Here is a 19182-nt window from a genome sequence, read left to right as displayed (position 1 = left end):
GTCAACTATAAACCTAGGATCCTGCTGTCTCCCACCACAGAAGCCACCGGCATGGAACGGAACATAAGCACTACAAAAAAAACCACACACACAAACACATGGCTGCCCCCTGGTGTCAGGCCCTGAAGATGCACGAGCCAACGCTGCAGAACTTCCCAAGGGGGAGCACAGCTCTGCACATTGCCCCCATAAGGAGCCAATGGGACATGTGAAAGTCCAAGACACTGCAGAAAGCACCTGGAGGGTGGGACACTGATGATCCAGGACTGCCACTCCAAAGTACCCGGCACCCTCCATAATGCCATTTTGGTCTCTGAATATTCTGAATCCATTTGGGTCCCAAATATGATTGGTCCGAACAGCGATATACTGAGATACAGAGGAACACAGTGAAGGGCCAGGAGGGCAATGTGGGGAGGTGCAGGTGTGGGGATCAGAGGCATAAAACTGTCACCCAAACATAAATCATGATGTTGTTTTGGAAAGTATTTTATGCAATGAACTCTTCCTCCTGAGTTTTCCCCTGGACATATTTTTTTATCTTCTATTTAAAATAACTTTTCAACGCTTGTTAGAAGCCAGCTCAAGGAATCGTCTTTGGGTTCATGGCCAAGATAAGATATGTAGCCCCCCAGCCCCCCCCCCCCCCCCCCCCAGCAATTCATTGAAAGTCTAGTTACAAACCAGTGCCGGGAATTGTCTTTGGGTTCCCGGATGAGATGTGTAGCCCTCCCTAACCCCGGCATTGATTTCACTGGAAGCCTTGTTGGAAGCCAACGCCGGGAATCATCTTTGGGCTCCTGGGATGAGATGCATTGCCCCTTCAGAATTTCATTGGAAGTCTTGTTAGAAGCCAGTGTCAGGAATGGTCTTTGGGTTCCTGAAATGAGATGTTTAGGCCCCCTCCCCCCGGCATTTCATTCGAAGTCTTGTTACAAGCCAGCCCCGGGATTGTCTTTGAGTTCCCAGGATGAGATGCCTAGCCCCCCTCATTGGATGTCTTATCGGACACCAGCGCCAGGAATTGTCTTTTGGTTCCCGGAATGAGATGCACCCTCCCCCCCCCCCCCTCATTAGAAGACTTGTTAGAAACCATTACTAGGAATTGTCTTTGGGTTCCCGGCATGATATGCTTATCCGTCTTGCCATTTCATTGGACGGCTTGTTAGAAGCCAGCATTGGGAATTGTCTTTGGGTTCCCGGGATGAGATGTGGAGCTGCCCTTCATTGGAAGTCTTGTTAGATGCCAGCTCCGGGAATTGTCTTTGGGTTTCCAGGATGAGATGTATAGCCCCCCAACCCCAGCATTTCATTGGAAGTATCATTAGAAGCCAGCTCCGGGAATCATCTTTGGGTTCCCGGATAAGATGCGTAGCCCCCCCTCCCAGCATTTCATTGGACGGCTTGTTAGAAACCAGCGCTGGGAATTGTCTTCGGGTTCCCGGCTGAGATGCGGAGCCGCTCTTCATTGGAGGTCTTGTTAGAAGCCAGCTGTGGGAATTGTCTTTGGGTTCCCAGGATGAAATGCATAGCCCCCCATCCCCAGCATTTCATTGGAAGTCCTGTTAGAAGCCAGCTCCAGGAATTGCCTTTGGGTTCCCGGGATGAGATGCGGAGCCTCCCTTCATTGGACATCTTTTTAGAAGCTAGCCCCTGGAATCATCTTTGAGTTTCTGGATGAGATGCGTAGGCCCCCGGCATTTCAGTGGACATCTTGTTAGAAGCCAGCTCCAGGAATCATCTTTGGGTTTCTGGATGAGCTGCGGAGCCCCCCTTCATTGAAAGTCTTCTTAGAGACCAGTGCCGGGAATCGTCTTTGGGTTCCCGGGGTGAGATGCGTAGGCCCCCCTTCCTCCGGCATTTCAGTGGACATATTGTTAGAAGCCAGCTCCAGGAATCGTCTTTGGGTTCTTGGGATGAGATGCGGAGCCCCCCTTCATTGAAAGTCTTCTTAGAGACCAGTGCTGGGAATCGTCTTTGGGTTCCCGGGGTGAGATGCGTAGGCCCCCCTTCCTCCGGCATTTCATTGGATGTCTTGTTAGAAGGCAGCTTCGGGAATCGTCTTTGGCTTCCCGGGATGAGTGATCTGGAGTTGTGAATTCCCTTGTATGTATTGAAGTTTATCAGATTATCCTGGTGACTTGGGAAACATTACTGTGCAAACAGATATAATTACAACAGCTGCCAAGTCCCCCAAAGAGCTAAATGAAAGCGACTTCCATATGGGGCCTGCATCTAATTCAATTTTTCTGTTGCCTTTATCTATGTGCGGTTTAATTTACCGCAGTCATTTCCTTTTGTTCGGCAGCCTTTGTTTGGTTGACACCGATTTCATTTTCCTTTGTTTTACAATTAATTGTACGTGCGGAGAGCTGAATCTATCTGCATTAATGTGGAACTAAATCCTGTTAGCTATTCTCTCTTTCCTCTTTGTTCCCGTGCTTACACAGCGGCTACGTTGCTCCTTTATTGAGCGTTGACCTGTTGTCATAACTGTTATCAGCAGCCTGGGATGTATTATCCTCTGGGAGAGCTGCTGTGTGCATAAATAGTCACATGAAGGGGCGGGTGGGGATGCCAGTTAGAGCTGCTGTGTGCATAACTACTCGCATGGAGGGGGAGGTGGGGATGCCAGTTAGAGCTGCCGTGTGCATAACTACTCAAATGGAGGGCCGGGTGGGGATACCAGTTAGCTGACACAGCTCAGAGGACCAGACTTAGGCTACATGGCTTCCTGTATACGTGCACCCAATTTAGACACCTCCCCCCAATATACTGTAAGCTGCACCATACTAAAGCTTGTGTGCCTCTTCTCCCCCAATTTTCTCTGACCTGCAGAGTTACCCCTCCTATAGGAAGACCGCAGAGTCACCCCTCCTATAGGAAGACTACAGAGTCCTGACCTGCAGAGTTACCCCTCCTATAGGAAGACTGCAGAGTCCTGACCTGCAGAGTTACCCCTCCGATAGGAAGACCGCAGAGCCCTGACCTGCAGAGTTACCCCTCCTATAGGAAGACCGCAGAGCCCTGACCTGCAGAGTTACCCCTCCTATAGGAAGAAGGCAGAGTCCTGACCTGCAGAGTTACCCCTCCTATAGGAAGACCGCAGAGTCCTGACCTGCAGAGTTACCCCTCCTATAGGAAGACTGCAGAGTCACCCCTCCGATAGGAAGACCGCAGAGCCCTGACCTGCAGAGTTACCCCTCCTATAGGAAGACCGCAGAGTCCTGACCTGCAGAGTTACCCCTCCGATAGGAAGACCGCAGAGTCCTGACCTGCAGAGTTACCCCTCCTATAGGAAGACCGCAGAGTCCTGACCTGCAGAGTTACCCCTCCTATAGGAAGACCGCAGAGTCCTGACCTGCAGAGTTGCCCCTCCTATAGGAAGACTGCAGAAGTCCTGACCTGCAGAGTTACCCCTTCGATAGGAAGACCGCAGAGCCCTGACCTGCAGAGTTACCCCTTCTATAGGAAGACCGCAGAGTCCTGACCTGCAGAGTTACCCCTCCTATAGGAAGACCGCAGAGTCCTGACCTGCAGAGTTACCCCTCCTATAGGAAGAGTGCAGAGCCCTGACCTGCAGAGTTACCCCTCCTATAGGAAGACCGCCGAGCCCTGACCTGCAGAGTTACCCCTCCTATAGGAAGACTGCAGAGCCCTGACCTGCAGAGTTACCCCTCCTATAGGAAGACCGCAGAGTCCTGACCTGCAGAGTTACCCCTCCTATAGGAAGACTGCAGAGTCCTGACCTGCAGAGTTATCCCTCCGATAGGAAGACCGCAGAGTCCTGACCTGCAAAGGTACCCCTCCTATAGGAAGTAGAGATGACCCGAACCTCCGATTTTCGGTTCGCGAACCGGGTTTGCAAACTTCCGCGAAAGGTTCGGCTCACGCGAACTTTCGCGAACCGCAATAGACTTTAATGGGGAGGCAAACTTTGAAAAATAGAAACACTTATGCTGGCCACAAAAGTGATGGAAAAGATGTTTTAAGGAGTCTAACATCTGAGTGGGATAGACACAAAAAGTCCTGGGGCAAAGCAGCGTTTTAAGGGCAGAAATCACGTTGAATGCTAAATTGCAGGCCTAAAGTGCTTTAAAACATCTTGCATGGGTATAAATCAATCAGGGAGTGTAATTAGAGTTCTGCTTCACACTGACGTACCAAACTCACTGTGTGACGCACCGCAAACAGCTGTTTGCGTAGTGACGGCCTTGCTGGACTGGTGCGCACCATGGCGAGAGTGCAGGCCATGGTGGTTTTTTAAGCCCATATGGTCGGGCTGAGGTAGCTGAATGACAGAACAAGAGTGACTGTCTAGCTGATCGAATGTGGTCTGTCCACAATGAAGCAACAACCTTATTATCTTCTTGTATGTAGGTAGGCATAGGTAGGTGCCCCAGTATAGGTAGGTGTCCCAGTATAGTTAGATAGGCATAGGTAGGTGCCCCAGTAGTTAGCTAGGCATAGGTAGGAGTCCCAGTATAGCTAGGTAGGCATAGGTAGGTGTCCCAGTATAGGTAGATAGGCATAGGTAGGTGCCCCAGTAGTTAACTAGGCATAGGTAGGAGTCCCAGTATAGGTAGGTAGGCATAGGTAGGTGTCCCAGTATAGGTAGATAGGCATAGGTAGGTGCCCCAGTAGTTAGCTAGGCATAGGTAGGAGTCCCAGTATAGGTAGGTAGGCATAGGTAGGTGTCCCAGTATAGGTAGATAGGCATAGGTAGGTGACTCAGTAGTTAGCTAGGCATAGGTAGGAGACCCAGTATAGGTAAGTAGGCATAGGTAGGTGCCCCAGTAGTTAGCTAGGCATAGGTAGGAGACCCAGTATAGGTAGGTAGGCATAGGTAGGTGCCCTAGTATAGGTCGGTAGGTGCCCTAGTATAGGTAGATAGGCATAGGTAGGTGCCCCAGTAGTTAGCTAGGCATAGGTAGGAGTCCCAGTATAGCTAGGTAGGCATAGGTAGGTGTCCCAGTATAGGTAGATAGGCATAGGTAGGTTCCCCAGTAGTTAGCTAGGCATAGGTAGGAGTCCCAGTATAGCTAGGTAGGCATAGGTAGGTGTCCCAGTATAGGTAGATAGGCATAGGTAGGTGCCCCAGTAGTTAGCTAGGCATAGGTAGGAGTCCCAGTATAGGTAGGTAGGCATAGGTAGTTGTCCCAGTATAGGTAGATAGGCGTAGGTAGGTGCCCCAGTAGTTATCTAGGCATAGGTAGGAGACCCAGTATAGGTAGGTAGGCATAGGTAGGTGCCCTAGTATAGGTAGGTAGGCTTAGGTAGGTGCCCCAGTAGTTAGCTAGGCATAGGTAGGAGTCCCAGTATTGGTAGGTAGGCATAGGTAGGTGTCCCAGTATAGGTAGGTAGGCATAGGTAGGTGCCCTAGTATAGGAAGGTAGGCATAGGTAGATGTCCCAGTAGTTAGCTAGGCATAGGTAGGAGTCCCAGTATAGGTAGGTAGGCATAGGTAGGAGTCCCAGTATAGGTAGGTAGGCATAGGTAGATGTCCCAGTAGTTAGCTAGGCATAGGTAGGAGTCCCAGTATAGGTAGGTAGGCATAGGTAGGAGTCCCAGTTTAGGTAGGTAGGCATAGGTAGGTGCCTCAGTAGTTAGCTAGGCATAGGTAGGAGACCCAGTAGTTAGCTAGGCATAGGTAGGAGTCCCAGTATAGGTAGGTAGGCATAGGTAGGTCCCCTAGTATAGGTAGGAAGGTGTCCCTGTATAGGTAAGTAGGTGCCCCAGTAGTTAGGTAGGCATAGGTAGGTGTCCCAGTATAGATAGTTAGGCAGGGCCTGGCTGGCACAGTGACAGCAATTACCAAGGTCCAGCTGCAAAAGATAGGACTGTATAATGCAGTGTCAGTGGGCAACACACACAAAAAAAAACACATAAGGAGAACATTAGCTCTCAAAAGAGCTGTTGGGGGGTGCTATTTTAGCAATAACAATCAACTAGGAGCAAGATAACAAGCCTACAAGTCTTCCAGCAGCTGTCCCTTCACTAATTAATGCAGGCACATGAGTGAGTGTAATGGCCAGAGCTGCCTACCTTTTATAAGGGGGGAGTGGCTCCAGAAGAGAGTGTAGCCTAATTGGCTACAACTAGTGTTGGGCGAACAGTGTTCGCCACTGTTCGGGTTCTGCAGAACATCACCCTGTTCGGGTGATGTTCGAGTTCGGCCGAACACCTGATGGTGTTCGGCCTTTTTAGTTCGGGTTCGCCCGAACTTTTCAATGCCCGCCGAACAGGGCCCTGTTCGCCCGAACATGCCGCAATACGGCCCCCCTATGGGGTCGCAGGCATAAGGGGGGAGCATGCCCCGATCGCGGGGGGGTCGGAAATTCCCCCCACCCCCTCCGCTAGCACTCCCCCTCTGCCCGCTTCCCCATAAAAAAAGTTTAAGGCAAGGTAAATAGTACCTGGTGGCTGGCACTGGCAGTGGAGTGAGGAGGAGGAGGAGTCCGAGTAGCAGAGTGACGCGTTGAGGCCGGGCAGCGGGCGGTTCAGCGGTAGTACCCTTGTGGTACTTCCGCCCTTTCTCTGACCTCACGTCCTCTGCATACGAGGGTACGCATCACGCGTACCCTCGTATGCGTCATCACGTAGAGGACGTGAGGTCAGAGAAAGGGCGGAAGTACCACAAGGGTACTACCGCTGAACCGCCCGCTGCCCGGCCTCAACGCGTCACTCTGCTACTCGGACTCCTCCTCCTCCTCACTCCACTGCCAGTGCCAGCCACCAGGTACTATTTACCTTGCCTTAAACTTTTTTTATGGGGAAGCGGGCAGAGGGGGGAGCGCTAGCGGAGGGGGTAGGGGGAATTTCCGACCCCCCCGCGATCGGGGCATGCTCCCCCCTTATGCCTGCGACCCCAAAATGGGCATGTTCGGGGGTCCCATTGACTTCCATTGAGTTCGGCGTTCGGGCCGAACATGCCGAACATCTGGCCCATGTTCGGCCTGTTCGGCCCGAACCCGAACATCCAGGTGTTCGCCCAACACTAGCTACAACGTGCCTGCTGACTGTGATGTAGAGGGTCAAAGTTGACTCTAATGGTGCACTATGGAGGCGAACTAAACTTCCGGAAAAGTTCGCCTTACATGGCGAACATGAACCACTGGAAGTTTGCCTGGAACTGTTCGCAGGCGAACCGTTCGGGCCATCTCTAATAGGAAGTCTGCAGAGTCCTGACCTGCAGAGTTACCCCTCCTATAGGAAGACTGCAGAGTCCTGACCTGCAGAGTTACCCCTCCGATAGGAAGACCACAGAGTCCTGACCTGCAGAGTTACCCCTCCGATAGGAAGACCGCAGAGCCCTGACCTGCAGAGTTACCCCTCCTATAGAAAGTCTGCAGAGTCCTGACCTGCAGAGTTACCCCTCCTATAGGAAGACTGCAGTGTCCTGACCTGCAGAGTCACCCCTCCTATAGGAAGACCGCAGAGCCCTGACCTGCAGAGGTACCCCTCCTATAGGAAGACTGCAGAGTCCTGACCTGCAGAGTTACCCCTCCTATAGGAAAACATAGCAGTCCTGACCTGCAGAGTTGCCCCTCCTATAGGAAGACCGCAGAGTCCTGACCTGCAGAGTTACCCCTCCGATAGGAAGACTGCAGAGCCCTGACCTGCAGAGTTACCCCCCTATAGAAAGACAGCAGAACCCTGACCTGCAGAGTCACCCCGCCAATAGGAAGACAGCAGAGTCCTGACCTGCAGAGTTACCCCTCCTATAGAAAGTCTGCAGAGTCCTGACCTGCAGAGATACCCCTCCTATAGGAAGACTGCAGAGTCCTGACCTGCAAAGTTACCACTCCTATAGGAAGTCTGTAGAGTCCTGACCTGCAGTTACCCCTCCTATAGGAAGACCACAGAGACCTGACCTGCAGAGTTACCCCTCCTATAGAAAGTCTGCAGAGTCCTGACCTGCAGTTACCCCTCCTATAGGAAGACTGCAGAGCCCTGACCTGATGAGTTACCCCTCCTATAGGAAGAGTGCAGAGTCCTGACCTGCAGAGTTACCCCTCCTATAGGAAGACCGCAGAGCCCATGACCTGCAGAGTTACCCCTCCTATAGGAAGACCGCAGAGTCCTGACCTGCAGAGTTATTCCTCCTATAGGAAGACTGCAGCGTCCTGACCTGCAGAGTCACCCCTCCTATAGGAAGACCGCAGAGCCCTGACCTGCAGAGTTACCCTCCTATAGGAAGACTGCAGAGCCCTGACCTGCAGAGTTACCCCCCTATAGGAAGAGTGCAGAGTCCTGACCTGCAGAGTTACCCCTCCTATAGGGAGACTGCAGAGTCCTGACCTGCAGAGTTACCCCTCCTATAGGAAGACTTCAGAGCCCTGGCCTGCAGAGTTACCCCTCCTATAGGAAGACCACAGAGACCTGACCTGCAGAGTTACCCCTCCTATAGGAAGACTTCAGAGCCCTGACCTGCAGAGATACCCCTCCTATAGGAAGAAGGCGGAGTCCTGACCTGCAGAGGTACCCCTCCTATAGGAAGAAGGCGGAGTCCTGACCTGCAGAGGTACCCCTCCTATAGGAAGAAGGCAGAGTCCTGACCTGCAGAGTTACCCCTCCTATAGGAAGACCACAGAGTCCTGACCTGCAGAGGTACCCCTCCTATAGGAAGAAGGCGGAGTCCTGACCTGCAGAGGTACCCCTCCTATAGGAAGACCACAGAGTCCTGACCTGCAGAGGTACCCCTCCTATAGAAAGTCTGCAGAGTCCTGCCCTGCAGAGTTACCCCTCCTATAGCAAAACCACAGAGTCCTGCCCTGCAGAGTTACCCCTTCTATAGGAAAACATAGCAGTCCAGACCTGCAGATTTACCCCTCGTATAGGTATAACAAATGACTTACCTTATAAACAGATTTTACTTGCAATCAGGTGCACTGACCAGATCTTGTATGTAAGTAACTTTGTAAAATACACCTCTAATATATGGCAATATTGACATCCTGACCGATAGCAGAACCCAAACATCTACAGCAGTGGAAAGAGAGTTAAGCAGAGGAGACTCACCAATAACTTCTGTCATAGTGCCTGGAACTATATGCATGTGCTGCGTCCCGGCCTCCACCCGCCTCCCTTGGGGGATCTCCTCTGCCTCTCCGCTTCGGCCTGGACACTCTTACTTGGCCATACACAGTGGGAGCCAGCCAGCCAGCTCACAGCAAGACATTTCTGGAGCACGTAAGCAAGCCCCATGGGCAGAGACTGCTGATATACGTCTGATCTCATACAAATATGTGCTTAATCAGAGCCGGGACAAGGTCCTCCAGCACCCAAGGCTGAGACACCAAAGTTCGCCCCTCCATCCCTGCCACCCCAGCCGTCACACACTGATTGCTATTAGACTAAGAGGCGCCACAGGGCCCACAACCTCCCCAACACCTTAATATCTAGTTATATGGCTTGCAGTCACTGCCATGTATCCCCTTTTCTTATTTCTTTCTGCTTCAAACACAATTAGGAATGACAGCTGAATGAATTCTGCGCCCCCTCCTACACTGCGCCCTGAGGCTGGAGCCTCTCCAGCCTATGCAGAGCCGGATTAAGGCTAAATGGGGCCCTAAGCAAAGTAACTGATTTGGGCCCCCCCCCCCCATCATGTCGTAATAGAATCAGAAGATGCAGCTGCACAGCAACATGCTGCACACAACGGGGCAGCCGAGCTACTGGTTGCTATGGGCAACAGCCCACTTTCCTCTGTGGGTGCACAATGCAGGGCATAGGAGCGGCAAAATGCAGAGTGAGAGATGAATGGCTGGGACATTTGCACTCAGGGGTTGGGGCACCCCTGTCAAGAGGGCGCCAGATATCACTTTCCCCCTGCATCTCCAGCCTGGCAATAGCAGAAAGCTCTGGATACCGCCAAACCGGAAGTCGTTCTCCAGACAGAATTACATAACCACCCCCACCACCGAACAACCGATTTCCTCCCAAACTAGACAGCCACCATGCAGCCTCCATCCCAGTGAATACGATAGTCCAGCAGAGAAGGCAGCCGCAGCGGGGGAGAATGACAGCACCAGATGACTCACATTCACCTATTGCGATCCAAGCAATAGAGGTCCCGTCATCCGGAGCCCATTTGTCTCCTCTAGAGTGCTGCCACTCTGTTACTACTACTATTACTATTTCCTACTTCCTGTCTGATCTGAGAATCAGGAAGTTCAGAGCGAGCGGCTGCACTGTAGAAGAAACAGATGGGTTTCAGATGACGGGATCTCTATTGCTTGGATCATGGATAGGTGAGTGAGCATTTGCCATCTGCTGCTATCATTCTTGCTGCAGCTGTGGTTCTCTGTGGGAAGGGAGGGAGGAGTGGGCAGTGGCAGAGCGCACAGTAGCAGGAGGGGGACCTAGGAGGAGAGCCTGGCTCTGAAGACAATCAGCAGCGCACGGCATCATTTGACAAGACAAATAACATTTATATCACACTTTTCTCCTGGCAGACTCAAAGTGCCAGAGCTGCAGCCACTAGGACGCGCCCTATAGGCAGTAGCAGTGTTAGAGACTTGCCTAAGGTCTCCTACTGAATAGGCGCTGGCTTACTGAACAGGCAGAGCCGAGATTCGAACCCTGGTCTCCTGTGTCAGAGGCAGAGCCCTTGAAGGAACTCCGAGCAGTGCCTGTGGGTATGCCTTTAAGCATACCCACAACTAATTAATTACATCCTCACACCTACCAGCATGATGTTTGTAATTATATCCCCTTGGGTTCCTTATATTTCATTGCATTGTGCTGAATCGAGCTGCCGACTTTGGAAAAAAGTCGTCCTGTGTAATACAATGTAACTATGGAACGATGCATATCATTTTGAAGCTCTCTTTCTCCTCTTTCCAATGTTAGATAAACTGCCACCCTACGCCTTTTCGTTTTTGCTATTTCCGCGATCGAAATTGCCGCGGCCGCGAATTCGATCGCGAAAATAGCGAAAACTAAAAGGCATAGGGCGGTGGTTTATATATCATTGGAAAGAGGAGAAAGAGAGCTTTAAAATGATATGCATCTTTCCATGGTTACTGCACTACTCAGAGTCCCTTTAACCATTATACCATCCAGCCACAGCTGACAGGATGGCGAGGGCTGGTTTATGTGCTGATGGGGCCCCTTTGACTCTGAATGGGGCCCCAAGCGACTGCTTTTGTTGCCTGGTCGATAATCCGGCCCTGAGCCTATGCCTCGGCCCGGCCCTGTGTGCTTTGCTTGCTTACTGCACCATCAGCGGGTACCGCTCCTTTCTGCATGAAGCTAACCATTATTGAAGCGTTCATTGCTAAGAATCTCTGCTGCTTATGCATAAGCTGGTTGCATGCTTGCCGGACTTTATATGCTTGCTGAGCTATCTACACTGCAATATGCTGTGCTGTGCTTTACGACACTCAATATGGTCATGTGTCTTGCCTGAATGATTGCAAATATATGCTCCTCCATTTTCTCAGCATAATCACATTGAGATAAAGTTCTGAGGAACTCATTGGGATCCTTTCTGCTCCACTGAATCAACTTGCTGTGTACAACAGGCCTGTTACAATACAACATTGATGAACTTTTACTTGCTGGTTGCAGCTATCGGTCCTTCCTTTTCTCAAACACTGACTGAGATTCCTATGGAACTGTTGAATTACACTTACTAGTGCAACAACTCCCTCATATATACCAATCTATTGGAGTGCATGGATAAGGCAGGTTTTTGGGGGAGGCTCATTTGGGGTTCCCTTGTATTTGGGGGGTTCCGGGAGGGGGTGCGGGGTGGGCACATTTTTATTGGCTATTTTTTAGGATGTTTGATACTAACAAAAACTTTTTTGATTAATAAAGTAAACTTGATTTGATTGATTATCTTATGTGATTTGTGCTCAGTCGGGTCATACCTGCCTCTTTACCAATCTCGCTGTTTTTTTACTACATGCATAAAGTGTCTACATAAATATAAATTGTTGTAAACAAGCACAATGGGGTCTATTCATGAACCATTGGTAAAAATGCCATGTATTTGTCTGTTTTAATTTAAATTTTAAATGCAATTTTACTGTGTAACGATTGGGTGCTGCAACTCAGACGTCTGATTATGTGGTGATCTGCAGTATCACCAATAATACCAGTATAGCTAGCAGAGAGTAAGGTGTGGTGTTTGGTGCAACAGAATAGACTTTTCCAGAGGAGCTGGAGGGTCTACCAACACAAGTAACAATAGGCCTTTACCAGAGGAGCTGGTAAGGTAATAACAGCACAAATGACTGAATAGTTTAACTAGACCTTGCCAGAGGAGCTGGCAATGTACTATCCATCACTGGAGCTATATAAGTAAGTCTGAACCTCACCAGAGGGGCTGGCAAGGTACTATCAGTCACTGGAGCTATATAAGTAAGTCTGAACCTCACCAGAGGGGCTGGCAAGGTACTATCAGTCACTGGAGCTATATAAGTAAGTCTGAACCTCACCAGAGGGGCTGGCAAGGTACTATCGGGGCCGGCCCTACACTTTTTGCCGCCTGAGGCAAACTTAGAAAAAATTGCCGCCCCCCCGCCCCCCAAGCCGTGGGTGGGGGGGGCCGCCGAGCTGGAGAGGGAGCGGGCAGGAAGGGGGTATTGGGCCTAGCGGTGGGGAGGGCTCCCTCGCCTAGGTCACCCGATCTGTGCTTCCCTCCCAGCTTTAAATTGTTATGCAGCTGCCTATAGTAAGAGGGACAGGCGGGGATCACTCACCTCTTCCGGTTCCAGTGTGCGCTCCACTGACGTCACTTCCTGCAACGCCGGCCACTTACAATACAGTGGGCGGCGTTGCAGGAAGTGACGTCAGTGGAGCGCAAGCTGGAACGTGGAAGAGGTGAGTGATCCCCGCCCGTCCCTCTTACTATTGGCAGCTGCGTAACAATTTAAAGCTGGAGGGGAAGCGCAGATCGGGGGACCCCACCGCTAGGCCCAATAACCCCTTCCTGCCCGCTACCCCTCCAGCTCGGCGGCCAGCCTCCCTGCACCCACGGACGGGCAGTTGCCGCCCCCCAATAAGTGCCGCCTGAGGCAAACGTTTCACCCCGCCTCATGAGCGGACCGGCCCTGGGTACTATCAGTCACTGGAGCTATATAAGTAAGTCTGAACCTCACCAGAGGGGCTGGTAGGTTCTAATAGCAAAGAGCACCTCACCAGTGGCTAGGGCCCACTGGTGAGTAGAGTAGTCAGACAGGCAAGGTTCGATAACAGGCAGACAGAGATAGTACAAAATCGGCAGGCGAGAGAGTAGTTAAAGAGACACTGAAGCAAAAAAAAAAATGATGATATTATGATTTGTATGTGTAGTACAGCTAAGAAAAAAAACATTAAGATCAGATACATCAGTCTAATTGTTTCCAGTACAGGAAGAGTTGAGAAACTCCAGTTGTTATCTCTATGCAAAAAAGCTATTAAGCTCTCCGACTAACTTAGTCGTAAAGAGAGGGCTGTTATCTGACTTTTATTATCTCAACTGTAATTGAACTGTTTACTTTTCCTCTGCTAGAGGAGAGTTCATTACTTCACAGACTGCTTTGAAAGACTCATTTTGAATGCTGAGTGTTGTGTAATCTACACATATTATAGAGTGATGCAATGTTAGAAAAAACACTATATACCTGAAAATAAAAATATGAGAATATTTTCTTTGCTGCTAATCTTCTAGTAATTATTCATAGTACACAACCAATTCATTATATCATGTATTTTTTTTTCGCTGAAGTGTCTCTTTAATAGCAGGCAGAGGTTCAGCAACTAAGTTAGAAAGGCATAAGTACAGAATCGTTCAGCAATAGCCAGAATCATACACAGGTTATCAGAATACAATGTAATAATAACTAACTATAGATAGATGTATATTGCAAACACTGCATATACATCTATCATCAACAGGAACCTCACTAGGTCTGAGCGCTAACACGAGAGTATTCGCAACAGCAGATGAGTTGCCAATGATCTGTGAAGGCTTAAGAAGCCGAGGAGAGCCCAGCACCACGCCCCCGAGCAATCAGCCAATCCGAGCAGCGCGAGTCACTCCTGACGTCAGCCGACCGGCTGGTCAGCTGACGCGCCTTCTTCCAGCATAAACATCCTGTCTGCGCGCGTGCGATACAGAGACCTTATGAGCAAGAGACAATGCCGTTCCCGGCGTGCTGGACGCCGGCGGGGCGGATAAGGCCTGTGAACAGGGAACAAAGGCGGCTGCGGGTATAGCCTGCGTATCCGCAGCCACCATAGTTTCAGATGTTACATACTGGCACTGACCGTTGTTACATAGCGCATTTTGCTACGGTAACACATGTTGTAGGGGTAACATCAGGGGCGTAACAATAGGCCCTGCAGAGCCTGCGCCCGCGGGGGGGCCCGGCCCCCCCCCTGGGGCCCGCTCGGGGCCGTTTTTTGGGGGCTGGAGGGGTGGCAGCATGAGGGGAAAGCCTTGCCCACAGTCGGCGGGGAGAGGGGAAGTTCCCCCCTCTCCCTCACCTCGGGGCTCTCCCCTCTGCGCCCCCCTCCAGCTAGTGAATGTGTGTGGGCAGCGGGCAGCAGCGGCGGCGGGATACATACCTTCTTCCTTGCGTTCCATCGCCGCCTTCTCGCTCTAGCGGCTGACGTCACTTCCGCTTCCGGTGCGATTTTCTGGTGACTGTTGCCCACATTGCGATTTTCTGGTGACTGCTGCCCACATAAGGATTTTCTGGTGACTGCTGCCCACATTAGGATTTTCTGGTGTGTGCTGCCCACATTATGATATTCTGGTGACTGACTGCTGCCCACATTAGGATTTTCTGGTGACTGCTGCCCACATTACGATATTCTGGTGACTGCTGCCCACATTAGGATTTTCTGGTGACTGATGCCCACATGGCGATTTTCTGGTGACTGCTGCCCACATGGCGATTTTCTGGTGACTGCTGCCCACATGGCGATTTTCTGGTGACTGCTGCCCACATTGCGATTTTCTGGTGAACTCTGCCCACATTACGATTTTCTGTCCCACATTACGATATTCTGGTGAACGCTGCCCACATTACGATTGTCTGGTGAATGCTGTCCACGTTACAATTTTCTAGTGACTGCTGCTCACGTTACGATTTTCTGGTGACTGGTGCCCACATTACGATTTTCTGGTGAACTCTGCCCACATTATGATTTTCTGGTGAACTCTGCCCACATTATGATTTTCTGGTGAACGCTGCCCACATTACGATTGTCTGGTGAATGCTGTCCACGTTACAATTTTCTGGTGACTGGTGCCCACATTACGATTTTCTGGTGAACTCTGCCCACATTATGATTTTCTAAAGGCCCACATTACGATTTTCTGGTTAACTCTGCCCACATTACGATTTTCTGGCCCACATTACGATTGTCTGGTAAAATGCTGCCCACTTTACAATTAATTTACAGTGAAACGCTGCCCCATTACGATTATTTGGCACCTATGGGGGGGGGGGGGGGGCATCCAAATATTCGCAGGGGGGCCCAGTGATTTCTAGTTACGCCCCTGGGTAACATAATGTGCATTACCCAGGAAACATGGGTTGCGCTAATTGCGCAATGATATCTACCTAACTGCTATACCAGTAAAAATTGTCCTGTGCTAGGGATGGTTAGTGAGATGCAAATAATTTGGAGTTGATGCAATGTTGTGCACATTTTGTATGCAAGTTAATGTAGCTTGAAAATAAACCAATTAAATCCTGCTGAGGTAAAATCCGATTGGTCCTTTTTCAAGGTGCCTAAATTTGCATACAACATTTGCATAATTCTGCATCAACTTGAAATTGTTTGCATCTTATTGACCATCCCTATCCTGTCATCAAACAAGTGACAGCGCTCAAGGCTGCAACTGAAATGAAAACCAACAGAGGGATGCAGAACCCCACAGCGCTAAATACATGCCTTGAATGCAAATCAGATGCAAATTATGTACTAATTCCTAATCTAAAAATGTAAATGCAGATTGAAGCACATTAATGCAGCTAGCCAAAAAGTATACTTAGGTTAATTTTGTACAGACAGGAGTAATTGGCAGCGCTTACAGACAGAGGCTGTACCTGAATTAGCTACCTGCAAAGATGTGCAGAGCTTCAGAATATGGGCAAAATTACACAACATGCATTCAAAACAGGTAAGGATTGCGTTAGCATCCCTATGCTGTGCTGCCTGTGCAATTTTATAACCAATGCATGCAGAGCCGGCCTTTGGGGGTGGCAAGTGGGGCAATCGCCCCAGGTCCCGCGTCTGAGGAGGCCCCGCACCCTCTGCAGTGCTGGGGAGAGCGGGCATAGTTGTTAAAACTCACGTGTCTCCGATGCTCTCACAGCTACCATCTATTTCCTCTCCCAGCATCTGTGTATTGGGAACAGCGCCCCCTATGATGATGTGACCGCATGTCACCACAGGGGGGCACTGTTACCAATACACAGATGCTGGGAGAGGAAATAGTGGTAGCTGTGAGCTGAGCATCGGAGACACGTGAGTTTTAACAACTATGCCCACTCTCCCCAGCACTGCAGCCACCTTGCTATCTAACCTGTACTGCGGGGCACCTACCTATCTAACCTATACTGCAGGGCATCTACCTATATAATCTACTAGCTGATTACCCGGCGTTGCCCATGTATGTATTTGGCTGTTGTCAGCTCCACCCACTTTTTATAACCCTAACACACAATTACTCAATGGCCAAGTTTGTGAGCTTTGCGGTCTTTGGTATCAATAATTTGCATTGAAATGAAAAAATCTGATTAACTGTTTGAAGCTCCACCCCCTTTTCTGAATTTGAACCCCAGTCACCCAATGACCAACTGTACCAGGTTAACATTAACAGTGCAAGAATGGTAGTAATTAAATATTCCCCTTGAAAAGCAATAGGTGAAGTATGATTCACTTTTGTAGGCTTCACCCACTTTTCTACATAATAATCTCAGTCACCCAGTAACCAACTGTGCAAAGTGTAAGAACCCTGCCATTAACAGTGTAAGAATGGCTGCAGTTTACATTTTCCAGTGAAATTTGTATTTGTCTCCTCCCACTGATGACCCGGCGTTGCCCATGTAGGTATTTGACTAGTGTTGGCTTCACCCTGCCATTAACCTCCTTGCCGGTTATCCCAAGCTCAGCTCGGGGTAACCTGCGTAGGAGGATTTCTCAGGCCCCGCTGGGCCAATTTTCAAAATGTTTTTTTTCCTACACGCAGCTAGCACTTTGCTAGCTGCGTGTGGTACGCGATCGCCGCTGCTACCCGCCGATTCGCCGCTACCCGCCGCGCCAATCAGTGCCAGGCAGCGCTGAGGGGTGAATCGGGATTCCCTCTGACGTCCCGACGTCCATGACGTCGGTGACGTCATCCCGCCCCGTCGCCATGGGTGACCGGGGAAGCGCAGCAGGAAATCCCGTTCTGAACGGGATTTCCTGCTTAATCTGATCGCCGGAGGCGATCGGAGTGGGTGGGGGGATGCCGCTGCTCAGCGGCTATCATGTAGCGACCCCTGGGTTCGCTACATGATTTAAAGAAGAAATTTTTTTTAAAAAAAGTGCTGCGCTGCCCCCTTGCCGCGGGAATTAGACCGGCAAGGGGGTTAACAGTGTAAGAATGGCTGCAGTTTACATTTTCCCAGTGAAATTTGGTTTTGGCTCCGCCCACTTTTCGTAACCTGTACACACAGTCACTCAATGACCAAGTTTGTGAGCTTTGGGGTCCTTGGCATCAATAATTTGTATTTTCCAAGAAATGAAACAAATCTGATTCACTGTTTGTGGCTCTGTCCCCTTTTCTGAATTTGAACCCCAGTGACCCAATGACCAACTGTACCAGGTTTGAGGCTTGTGCCATTAACAGTGCAAGAATGGCAGCAATTTTATTATTCTCCTTGAAAAGCGACATGTGATTTTTGATTGGCATTTTTAGGCTCCACCCACTTTCCTGAATATTAATCCCAGTCACCCAGTAACCAGCTGTGCAAAGTTTGAGAACCCTGTCTTTAACAGTGAAGAAAGGCTGCAGTTTACAATTTCCCAGAAAAATCTGTTTTTAACTCCACCCACTTTTTGTAACCTGGACACACCATCACTCAATGACCAAGTTTGTGAGCTTTTGGGTTCCTGGCATCAAAATTGTGCTAATGGAAGCAGTTTATCCAGCAAAGAAATCTGGCTGTTTTTGGCCCCGCCCCTTTACTGAATTTGAACCCCAGACACTTAAAGTGAACCTCCGGACTAAAAATCTACTCAGCAGAACTGAAAAGGCTTGGTGTTTCTTTAACAGTTTCACAGCATCAGAACTTTGTTTTTCTTACCAAAGCATCATTTTTACCTGCATTTTTAGCTAAGCTCCACCCACCAAAGAAAACTGCCTGGGCTTTTTTTCCCTGATGCTGTGCAAAGCATGATGGGATTTCCTACGTAATTTACGTTGCCTAGCAACTGGGAGGGGTGATCAGCACACAGGACAGTTGGAACTGTGTTTCATGCTACCTGTCACCTCGTTTCAATCAAAAAGATGGCTGCCCTCACGAAATCAAACATTTGCCTGTTTATTAAAACAGGGTGGGTAAGAGATTATATTACCTATCTATTTTAATTAACATAAGTAATGTAACTTAATGACAGTATGTTTGTTTAGGCTGAAGTTCCTCTTTAACGACCGACTGTAGCAGGTTTGAGGCCTCTGCCATTAACAGTGTAAGCATGGCTGCAGTTTCAATATTCCCCTTGAAAATCAATAGGTGAATTTTGATTGGCTCTTGTAGGCTCCACCTACTTTTCTGAATATTAATCCTAGTCACTCAGTGACCAACTGTGTCAAGTTTGAGAACCCTGCCATTAACAGTGTAAGAATAGGTGCAGTTTATATTTTCCCATGTAAAAAGTTAGTTGTTTTTGGCTCCGCCCACTATTTCTAACCATGACATACAGTCACTCAATGACCAAGTTTATGAGCTGTGGGGTCCTTGGCATCAATAAGTTGCATTTTACCATTGAAATTAAACAAATGTGATTGACTGTTTTTGCCCCGCCCCCTTCAGAATTTAAACCTCAGTCTCCCAGTGACTGACTGTCAGGGCTGGCCTTTGACCTGTGCGACCGGAGCGGTCGCACAGGGCGCCGGCTTCCAGGTAGGCGCCATACGCGCAGGTCATCTAGCCGCATCTACCTGTTTTGCGGCTGGGCGCCGGGTCT

Source organism: Hyperolius riggenbachi, chromosome 5, assembly GCF_040937935.1.
Source record: "Hyperolius riggenbachi isolate aHypRig1 chromosome 5, aHypRig1.pri, whole genome shotgun sequence".
Taxonomy (NCBI): Eukaryota; Metazoa; Chordata; class Amphibia; order Anura; family Hyperoliidae; genus Hyperolius; species Hyperolius riggenbachi.
The sequence above is the reverse complement of the archived record's forward strand: the minus strand, read 5'-3'. Positions refer to the sequence as shown.